Source organism: Artemia franciscana, chromosome 9, assembly GCF_032884065.1.
Source record: "Artemia franciscana chromosome 9, ASM3288406v1, whole genome shotgun sequence".
NCBI lineage: Eukaryota > Metazoa > Arthropoda > Branchiopoda > Anostraca > Artemiidae > Artemia > Artemia franciscana.
The window spans coordinates 34,400,794-34,413,025 of NC_088871.1; positions in this window are offsets into that span (position 1 = coordinate 34,400,794).

A 12,232-nucleotide genomic window follows, 5' to 3' on the forward strand; every position below is an offset into this window, starting at 1 on the left:
TGGGAAAAATAAGCACAAGTCCTAAATACATGATTGACATAACTGTAACAGATACACTCTCTTTGGGGGGGGGGGGTTAATTCGAAAAAATACAAAGATGTATTTGTAACTTACAAATGTAACATTTCTATATTGGTAAAACGCCAACAATTGGGAGAAGGGATTGTTGAAACACAAATATTCAATCAACAAAGTAATAGTTTGCACCAAAGGCCTGAGAATTTTGATTCTGCCTTGGCCCAACATGTGCACAATAACCTTCACCACTTCATTTTGTTTGAAAACACTTGCATTATTCAGAGGTCCTTGTCAAAATATTTGCTTGATTTTTGTCTTCATATTTTGCTACTGGCTGACAAAATTCTCATTTTCTCAACTATTTGATTTTTTTATTAATTATATATTTTTCTTTCCTGGTTTCTCACAAAACATTGAGCTTTAAATATTATAGGAAATCTGTTGAAGCTTGTTTTAAGTTTAATATGGTTCTTTGTGTTCCTTTGTAAAACTTCTTTTCTTGGTAGCTGTGTTGTAATTAATGTTTATTAAGGGCTTATTTTTGGTTTATTTTGATAGTTTTAAATATATATTTATAAAACTGTGGTATAAATTAAATTAAAAAAAACACGTGTTTTTAACTGAAAGTAAGGAGCAACATTAAAACTTAAAATGAACAGAAATTACTCTGTATATGAAAGGGCCTTTTCCTCCTCAACACCCCGCTCTTTACGCTAAAGTTTTTTACTGTTTTAAAAAGTAAAGTTAACAGAAAGTGTCAAACTTTAGCATAAAAAGCAGGGCATTGAGGAGGAAAAACCCCTTTCATATACAGAGTAATTTCTGTATAAGCATCTATATTAAGCATCTCAGACATAAGATCTTTCTATATATCAAGTTTCATTAAGATCTGACCACCCATTTGCAAGATAAAGACACCTCAATTTTTACATCTTCCAAGATTTCCGGTTTCCCCATCCAACTCCCCTCAATGTCACTGGATCTGGTTGGGATTTAAAATAAGAGCTCTGAAGCACAAGATCCTTCTAAATATCAAACTTCATTAAGATCTGATCACCCATTCATAAGTTACAAATACATCTTTCTAGTTTTTTCAAATTACCCCCCCCCCCAAACTCCCCCAAAGAGAGCGTATCCGTTACGGTTATGTCAATCACGCATTTAGGACTTGTGCTTATTTTTCCCACTAAATTTCTGTTTTGCCTCTCTTCAGGTTTCTAAGAATCATTATTGGGCCTTCTTGAAGAAATTGACTTTCTCTATGCTGTTATGATTTACAAAATAGATGTTATTGACACACATATAACATAAGCCTTACCCAATTGTAGCAACAATCATAATTTTGAGTGAGAATCCCCTTAAAAGTTCAATGTCTTATCTGTATTACCCCTGTGAAAAGCCATTTAAAGATAAGACTTCAAACAGGGGGTGCATTTAAAGGGGGTGCCTACATTCCATTTTGAACTATACCATAAAAGGTAATAATTGTTTTTCAATGCTTGTGAACTAATTATGGAATATAGTAGCTTAAAAAACAGTGAAAAGTTGAATTTTTCTAAGGTAAGCAAGGATTTACACTTTTAATAGTAATATAGGATCAAATTTGACCAAAATATAAGCTGTAATGCACAAAAAGCTGCATTATATAGAGGAGGCGGAAGGGATATAGTTAGGCGCCTCAAAATAACTTCCCAGGATATACTTTAGCCTGTAGACACATCCTTGAAAGTTTCAACTCTCTAGCCCAACAACTTTCCAAGATAGCAAGAAGTCAATGGATTAGAATTTTACCACTGAATATTTTATATTCCTAACCTTACCAATTTCCAAGATGGCAAAAAGTAGCTTGTCTAGAATTTTATACCAAATGTATCTTTTGTAAATGTGGTCTGCAGGTTCCCAGTATTTAGTATAATGTAGTTTCAGATTATTGGATTGGATGATGTTTAGGATTATGCTAGATAAGACTGGCTAGCTACAATCTGGGAAAACTTTTTTTTTTAACATAAAACCATCAAAAGCTACCCTTACATCCTAGCCTATTTAACTACAATTATTCTGCTTTGCAGCACTTGTCTTAAACCAAATGTATTCATTATAGAGAGGTTGTCAGTGGTTTAGATGTGTCTTCCTTATTTTAAACTCCATGTCCCCCATGGTTAGGCAGTACTTTCCAAGTTTAGGTTCAAGCTTAAAGTATACCTTTAAGGTTAACCTTTTGAAACTTTGAAAAAAAAATTGTTTCCTTTGATTTGGTTTGAGTCCACTTTTCTGTGACTATAACCTTCGAAAACATAATCCCAATAATTCTAATAGAAATTTAAGCCATTGGATTTTTTTTTCAAATTTTAAGATATATTTTTCTAAATTCTATAAACCCTGTAAATCAGGAATAAGCAAATATATCAGTTTCAAGACAATTTCCTTGGGCCTCATTTTATTATTGGTCTCTCTCTTGAAGTTTCAGTTTTATGATGCAAAGTTTTTCCAAGTTCATCTAGTGCCCAAATTCATCTGTTCATTTAGTGAGAGGGGAATAGGTGGGTGTAGGTGCATCAATGGCTTTCCCAGGTTTGATTGAGAATTTTATTCATCTAGCTCTATTACTTTCAAAGATAACAAATAACCCATATTTAAGAATTTCACCTGCTGATTCAATATATTGGTTATCCCTGCCTGAAGAAACAGTTTATATTTCTTACAGTACAATATCACATAACTACCTCCTTTGAATATCCCACCCCTATTCTTTTAAAGTTTGAACTGTTTTCTGTTGAGGATATTGTTGCATATATGTTGCCTTTATGCCTGTAAGTTTAGAAAATAGCATCTTTAGGGGTGGCTAGCCCCCACCACTGGAATGTAACATTTGTTCAGTTGATGTCTTGCTAGTTCTAAAATTTCTCAGTGCCAAGGCTAAGTTAAGGTTCCTAAGTTAAGTAAAGTTAAGGTTCCTCAGTGCCAAGGCTAAGTTTATAAAGTATTTTCCCATGAGGGGGTGAGGGGTAGCTTAAAGGGATCTGCAAGATACTTGGTCAAACACTGCCCTTCTCTGATTTCATTTTATCAGCAGTTCTTTCCAAAGAAGTAGGGTCTGAAGTAGTAGAGAATTGAGTACCTTGGGACATGTTCAGCTTCAAGATGTATATCTCAGGTATTTGTGACTTAATTTTACTGAATCACCCAGCTCCGAGTAGCCTATTTACTTGCCATTTTAGGATTTTTTTTTTACAATTTTGTAACAGAGGTTGAGCCTATTTGTTTTCTCAATGCACTGATTTTATCCTCAATGCATTGTACTTTGGAACACAGTTGTAAATACAAATTTGCTTTCAGTTATTAAAAAAAAAAATAAAACATATAAAAACTTTTCAGTTTCAAATCACAAAGGTAGGCACTACAGCAACATAATTTTGCCTGTTTCTCTCATTCAACTGCATATGTAGATAGGTCAATCTAAAAAATAATCATCTTTGAAACACTTTCAGTCCCACCACAGGGCCTAGGAACTGGAAGATACAATTTGACCTCTCCAGCATCCACAAAGGCCTCATCTCTTTCATGGGGGAACACAAACTTCCAAGATGGGAGTGGTCTTTTAAGGAAGTTAACAAAGTAGCTATCACCTAGTTCCTATAGGACCTCACCAGTATAAAATTTTGAACCCTTCTTGCCTTTGTACTCTACCAAAACAAAATCACCAGGTTTTATTGTATTTGCTTGTTTTGCTCCATAGCAACCCTTAGGTCTTTTGATCCAAAAGAGTTCCAAGTTATCATCACAACAACATCTTTCTTTCTTCACTTTTGTTACTGAGTCTAAGTATTTTTTTTTGTTCATGCCTTTCTTTTGGCTTCTTGCACAAGGCTTTTTCTCTTTCAATTTTTACTCCTTCCTTTCTTTTTTTGTCTCCTTTCAGATTCTGCAGTATGAATAGCATCTTTCACCACTGTAGATGTAAGTATCTTTGACTGAACAGGTTTTCTGCCTCCCTTCCAATTTGCAGCTTTTCTCTTTGGTAGTGGAGCTATATCTTCTAGCTGAACATGCAAGGACTTGAACAAATTTTGAAACTGGCAAGGCAAGCAACCCTTGACTCCACCAGTCTCTGGCAAATCATCCTCACATGCAATTGACTGTTCCGCTGGTGTAGGAGGTGCTATACTTGTATTCTGTTGAGCTGGGAGAAAATCACTCTCTAGCCAGACATCATTGTTGAAAGGGAATATACTAGGCTTTGAAAACCCACTAACAATGTTTGCTGGAGTGAATGCTTCTGAGAAGGATTCTCCTAGCAACTGACTTATTTTGTACTCAGTCACTGCTCTGCCAGGGTGAGATCTCGGCCACTTCTCAATTGCTTGACACCAGTAAGTTTTTAGAGGGCCATGCACTGAAATATCAAGAGGTTACAGCTTTGAAGATGTATGTGGTAGAATGGTTAGTAGATGCATTCCTACTCCTTTAGCATACAACACTGCATCATAACTTTTGTGGCTCTCATGGTTATCCATCAGAAGTAAGACATACTCAATTGAGGATGGACAAACATGAGAAGTGAAATGCTCTAAGTACTGCATGAACAAGTCCTTGTCATCCAGGTATTACCAGACATACCGTTTGCAACAGCAGCAGTTCCAGAAGGAGGTCCATCAAGAAGCCTGAGAACAAAACAAACCTGCAGGAAGATCAAGAAAGCTAGAACAAATCCACCCATAGTGCTCAGTGTTCCAACCATTGTTACCAGCTTCCCCCTTTCTTTTGAAACAGCCCACCCAAGTTGTTTGGCACCCTTGGGACTCAGCACTTTTGACACTTTATTTGGACATTGGTGAGCCCTGTTTCATCCATGTTGAAAATATGACTTGTAGGAAACTTGAACTTTGATTACAGCTCACAAAGGTTGTTGTAAAATACATCAACAGCCTGGTGATTGAACCTTAGGTTTCTATGAATGCTTGTAGGCTCCAGTTGATGTAGTGAAACAGAGGGGTGTCTTTGAAGAAAACCTTTCAACTAGTCTTCATCAGCATATTCATCCCATTTTGTATGGTATATAACTGAATTCCTCTTAGCCACTTGTCATGCAATTTCTTTGCTCTTTTTCTAGTAAAACCATAATGCATTCTTGCAGTATGCAGTATATATTGCTTTTTTGTTCACTTGGAAATACTCATATGTTGTTATAGCTAGGTGTGAAAGAAAATTGCAGTTTTTCTTTGTCTGTTGCATCACAATATGCTTTAGTATATCTGCTGCGTCAGGATTTTTTGATGTTATAAACTTCTGCAGCTGGTCAGAGTGGCATCCCATCTAGATGAGCAGAAATTGCATTCTTCATATCTTCAGCCTCCCAATCATACAACAATGGGTTGGTCTTCCTGATTTATGGCATCCTGAAAAAGGTAAGAGTTGACAGTATGAAAAAGAGAAGAATGATGCATTGTTGGTACAGTTTGGTTCGACTGCAGTTTAAATAATTTTGAGTTGGACTTATATAGAAAGTAAGTCAGGTTTGGGACCAGATCATTAGTATTTATGTACCCTGGGACACAATGCACTTTAATGTGTTCCAAGGTACCCTGAACAAAATGTGCCAGAGTGCCCTATAGGCACTGTTCTAGAAAACTAAGGAATTGATTAATTCCAAATGAACTAATGCTTTTTCCCAACTGAGCTTACCTTAAATAGCTTCAAAATCCCACACACTGATTTTTTTTTCAAAATACGCAGAAAAACTTCTCACCACAATACTTAAAAAAAAAAAAATCATCTAAGAACCGCCATTTTTCGTCAAAGGTTTAGTAATAGATGGCAAATGCTATGCGCCTATACAGCTTTGTTTTATCCCATATTTTCTGTCGGAAGTACACATGTCAAACATACCCTTGTCCCATCGTACCCACTTCTCCCCTACCGCATATAAAATCCCAAATATCTGAAGATTGTCTTATTGCTATCAGACAATGTTAGAATGTATATCAAACTGATATACAGGATTTGCTGGTGAAATGCTCCATGAAAAATTAAGCTCTTCCAAAGCACTGCCTGCTTTAGCCCTACATCCCAGGGGTTTCAATAATACTCTCTATATTGAAAGAGAACTTCCATTTGAGATAAATATCAAGGATGATGTCTTGGAGATATTTTGATGAGGAATCCGAATACTTTTTTTTTCCAGATAGATTTGTACAAATTCAAGTAAAAATCATACCAAATAAAATTTTACCCAAACCAGAAGATAGTAGTTGACTAGTTTTTTTTTTCAGTGTAAATAAAAACTACACGAAATGGAATTGCACCATAAGTAAGGAGACTGTTGTAGACAAGGGGAGCATCTCCTTTACCACTGAACTAGCTTACAGGTGCATGCACAAGAGTGGATTCAATATGCAAAAGCTTTTATTGGTCATGCTTTATGCCAGAGTAAGAACAGACTAGGGTTACTGCTGAACACAAAGATCTTATTTTTATAGCCAGATTGGCTAAAGCAGGTTAAGAATTATACCTTATTGGAGAAATGCGGGAAAAAGTATTCTTCTTTACCTCAAAGTGAACAATTTCAGAAGGCAGCTCAGAAAAAAAGAAAATAGTGGAGCAGCAGATATACATTTTATAATTATAAGAGATGGTTTAGCAGAGGAAATAAATAAAAATGCTAGAAGATAAAAATTAAAAAGAAGGGCTTTCTAAACATATGAGAGATGTGAAAATCACGTATACAAAATAAAGACCAATTGAACAAATAAACTGATGGCAGTTAATAATGCAACCCCACAAGCTTTCTATTTCTAAAAATCAATGTTATCTATTTCTAAAATCATTCATTTGCAAAAAAATTCGAAATATTGTATTCTTTATAGCTGTCTTGGAAATTTGTCGAGCTTGTTGAATGGAACTTTCAGGAATGGACCAACAGCCCATATAAGGAGATGGTAGGGCTTTATAAATCCATATATAATCTTCCCCCTTCCCTTCAGTGATCTTTATAAATTTGGACAAATAATTATGCTTGGTAAATAACATTTTTAAGTTTGATAAAAATCCAAACAAGAATGTTGGCGGAAGATTTTTGAAAAAAAAATCTTAACTTTTTTTAATGGATGTCAGTGCAGTTTACACTGGAGCGTCCCTTTTGCTTTCAATAATTAGCTTCCTGGTTGATTTATTGGCTTGAATTTATGCTTTATGCACTATATTATATGAAATCACTGGATTTAGGAAAAAAGACCTAGTTTTAGGATTGAAGTTACTAGGAAATGTAAAAAAATCACTAGACATATTGATAAATCACTAGGGGTGTACAACCCTGAAATGTGCTAAGAATTATGACTGAAATTAGTCGCTTTTCGCACAATGCCAGCGCTTCTCGTGGGACATTTATTTCTCCATCAGCATGATGTGCGAAATGTCGGCTGAGAATAGAATAAAGTGAATTTAATCAAAATATGTATATGATTCGTTTTTATGGCACTTGGTATTAACCAAGTGACATATAGCAATCGCAAATTCTGTTGGTCTGTTGGTCCCGGTTTTGCTACTTTAGGCACTTCCAGGTAAGCTAGGACGATGAAATTTGGCAGGCGTATCATGGACCGCACCCTATTAAATTAGAAATAGTCTTTTTCCCGATTTAACCATCTGGGGGGGGGGGGGGTAGTGGGCCGATAATCTGGAAAAATTGAAAAAATGAAGTATTTTTAACTTACGAACGGTGATGGGATCTTGATGAAATTTGATGTTTGGAAGGATATCGTGTCTCGGAACTCTTATTTTAAATCCCGACCAGATCCAGTGACATGGGGGGGGTGTTGGAGGGGGTACCTAAATCTTGGAGAACGCTTAGAGTGGAGGGATAGGGATGAAACTCTGCGGGAAAAAACAAGCAGAAGTCCTAGATACGTGATTGACATAACCGGAACAGATCTGCTCTCTTAGGGGGAGTTGGGGGGGGGGTATTTCTGAAAAATTAGAAAAAATGAGGTATTTTTAACTTACAAAGGAGTGATCAGTTCTTAATGAAATTTCATATTTAGAAGAACCTCGTAACTCAGATCTGTTACTTTAAATCCCGACCGGGTCTAGAGTCATTAGGGGGGGGAGTTGGGGGGAAACGGAAATCTTATAAAACACTTAAAGCGGAGAGATCAGGATGAAACTTGGTAGGAAGAATAATAACAAGTCCAAGATACGTGACTGACATAACCGGAACGGATCCGCTGTGGATTCAGTGACATATGGGGGAGTTGGGGGGGAAACCTAACATCGTGGAAAACGCTTAGAGTGGAGGGATCGGGATGAAACGGTGGGAAAAAGAAGCAGAAGTCCTAGATACGTGATTGACGTAACTGGAACGGGCCTACTCTATTTGGGGGAGTTGGGGGGTAATTTTGAAAATTAGAAAAATGAGGTATTTTTAACTTACGAAGGAGTGATCGTTTCTTAATGAAATTTCATATTTAGAAGGACCTCGTAACTTCTTATGTTAAATCCCGATCAGATCCAGCGTCATTGGGGGGGGGGGGATCTTGGAAAACACTTAAAGCGGAGAGATTAGGATGAAACTTGGTGGGAGGAATAAAAACATGTCCAAGATACGTGACTGACATAACTGGACTGGATCCGCCCTCTTTGGTGGAGTTGGGGGGAGGGAGTAATTCGGAAAAAATAGAATAAATGAGGTATTTATAGCTTACGAACGGGCGATCAGATCTTAATGAAATCTGATATTTAGTAGGATCTTGTGCTTTAGAGCCCTTATTTTAAATCTCGACCAGATCCGGTGACATTGGGGGGAGTTGGAGGGGGAAACCGGAATTCTTGGAAAACATGAAAATTGAGGTATCTTTATCTTACGACTGGGTGATTGGATCTTAATGAAACTTGATATATAGAAGGATCTTATGTCACAGATGCTCCATTTTCAATTCTAATCGGATCTGGAGACATAGGTTGTTGGAGGGGGAAAAGAGAAATCTTGGAAAATGCTTAGAGTGGGGAGATCGGGATGAAACTTGATGGGAAGAATAAACACAAGCTATAGTAACTGAAATAATTGGAACGGATCTGTTCACTTTGGAGGAGCTGGGGGGGGGGTGTTGATTTGGAAAAATTAAAAAATCGAGAAATTTTTATCTTAAGAACGGTGGAGAGATCGGGATGAAACTTGCTGGCAAAAATAAGCACAGGGCCTAGATATGTGATTCACATAACCTGAACAAATCCGCTCTCTTTGGGGGATTTGGCTGGGAAGGGAGTTAATTCGGAAAAATTAGAAAAAATGAGGTATTTTTAACTTGTGAACGAGTGATCGGATCTTAGGGTGCGAGAGGTCTCAGATTTTGAATCCCGGACCACCCCAATTTTTACATGAAGAAGATCTGGAAATAGATGGATGATCAATATAGCGATCGCTGAAAGTTGGCAGGTGTATCAGGGACCGGTTCAGATTAAATTAAAAATAGTTGTTTCCCCAATTTGACCCTTTTGGGGGGAGTGGAAGAACGGAAAAATTAGAAAAAATGAGGTATTTTCAACTTACAAACAGGTTATCGGATCTTAATGAAATTTGATATTTAGAAGGACCTCGTGTCTCAGAGCTCTTATTTTAAATCCTGATCGGATCCGGTGACATTGGGGAGATTTTGAGGGGGAAAACGGAAATCTTGGAAAACATTTAGAGTTGAGAAATCGGGATGAAACTTGGTGGGTAGAATAAACAAATATCGTAGATACGTGATTGACGTAACCGTACTGGATCCACTCTCTTAGGGGGAGTTAGGGGGTGGGGTTCAGTGCTTTGGCGAGTTTGGTGCTTCTGGACGTGCTAGGATGATGGAAATTGGTAGGCGTGTCCGGGAGCTGCACAAATAAACTTGATAAAGTCGTTTTCTCCGATACGAGTGGGTGATCGGATCTTAATGAATTTTGATATGTAGAAGGACCTCGTGACTCAGAGCTCTTATTTTAATTCCCGACCGGCATTAAGCCTCTGATTTTCCTTTGAAATCAATCTATTGATTCTTAGAATTTTGCTAGAGCTCATACCATATGAGCTCTTGGCCCCTCCGGCCTCGTCACAAGTGCCATATGAGTTCTTAGCTCTTGTTACAATTTCTTAGCAATTACAATTTCTGTCGGTCCCGGTTTTGCTAGTTTGGGCACTTCCAGATAAGCTAAAACGATGAAATTTGGCAGGCGTATCTGGGACTTGACCAGATTAAATTAGAAATAGCTCTATCCCCGTTTTGACCATCTGGGGGGGGGGGTGGTCAATTCGGAAAAATTAGAAAAAATGAGGTATTTTTAACTAACGAACAGGTGATTGGATATTAGTGAAATTTGATATTTAGAAGTATATTGTGTGTCAGAGCTCTTATTTTAAATCCTGGCCAGATCCGGTGACATGGAGGAGGAAACCTGAAATCTTGGAAAACGCTTGGAGTGGAGAGATCGGGATGAAACTTGGTGGCAAAAATGAGCACAGGGCCTAGATATGTGATTGACATAACCTGAACGGATCCGCTCTCTTTGGGTGATTTGTCTGGGGGGGGGGGTTAATTCGGAAAAATTAGAAAAAAATGAGGTGTTTCTAACTTGCTAACGAGTGATCGGATCTTAATGAAATTTGATATTTAGAAGAACCTCGTAACTTAGACCTCTTATTTTAAATCCCGACTGGATCCAGTGTCATTGGGGGAGTTTGGGTTGGGGAAACCAGAAATCTTGGAAAACATTTAGGGTGGAGAGATTTCATCTTCAGGATGAAACTTGGTGGGAAGAATAAGCACAAGTCCTAGATACGTGATTGACATAACTGGACCCGATTTGCTTTCTTTGGGGAGGGGGGCTTAATTCGGTAATTTGGAAATATTAGAAAAAATGAGGTATTTTTAACCTACGAATGGGTGGTTGGATCCTAATGAAATTAGATATTTAGAAAGACCTTGTGTCTCAGAGCTCTTATTTTAAAACCTGACCGGATCCGGTGACACTGGGGGGAGTTGGAGGAAGAAAGCGTAAATCTTGGAAAACGCTTAGAGTGGAGAGATCATGATTATACATGGTTGGAAGAACAACCAAAAGTCCTAGATACATAATTGACACAACCAGACCGGATTTGCTGTCTCTGGGGGAGTTTGGAGGGGGAGGGGGTTAATTCGAAAAAAATTAGAAAAAATGAAGTATTTTTAACTTACGAACAGGTGATCCGATTTGAATGAAATTTGATATTTAGAAGGATCTCGTGTCTCAGAGATCTTATTTCAAATCCCGAACGGATCCGGTGACATTGAGGGGAGTTGGAAGGGAAAACCGGAAATGTTGGGAAACGCTTAAGAGTGTAGCGATCGGGATGAAACTTGGTGGAAAGAATAAGTACATGTCCTAGATACGTTATTGACCAAACCGGACCAGGTCTGCTCCCTTTGGGGGAGTTGGGGGATTTGCTAGTTTGGGCACTTCCAGATAAACTAGGATGATGAAAGTGGGCAGGTGCATCAGACACCAGTCTAGATTAAATTAGAAATAGTCTCTTCCCCGATTCAACCCCCTGGGGGGGGGGGAGTGAGCGAACAAGATAGTTGAGAAGAATTTTATTTGCCGCTAAAACGAATGATTGTTCTTCTTAAGTATGGCTTGTGGTCTAGCTAGAGGTATGATTCTCGCTTAGGGTGCGAGAGGTCTCAGATTTGAATCCCGGACCACCCCAATTTTTACATGAAGAAGATCTGAAAATAGATACATGATCAATATAGCGATCGCTGAAAGTTGGCAGGCGTATCAGGGACCGGTTCAGATTAAATTAAAAATAGTTCAACTTACGAACAGGTTATCGGATCTTAATGAAATTTGATATTTAGAAGGACCTTGTGTCTCAGAGCTCTTATTTTAAATCCTGACCGGATCCGGTGACATTGGGGGGATTTTGAGGGGGAAACCGGAAATCTTGGAAAACGCTTAGAGTGGAGAGATCGTAATGAACTTGGTGGGAAGAAGCTCTTAGCCTCTTCCGACCTCGTTGCAAGTGCCATATGAGATCTTCTTTTTAAAGATGCAAAGGCGAAGGTAATTTTATCAAACAATACCCAGCGAGTAAGTTAATTATCATAACTTTATTTTTCAAATACTTTCAAATTTAAAATACGGTCGATATTTAAATGTGGGGAATATGTCACAATATAATGTTTCAAAATCTGTGGTAATACTTTGACTT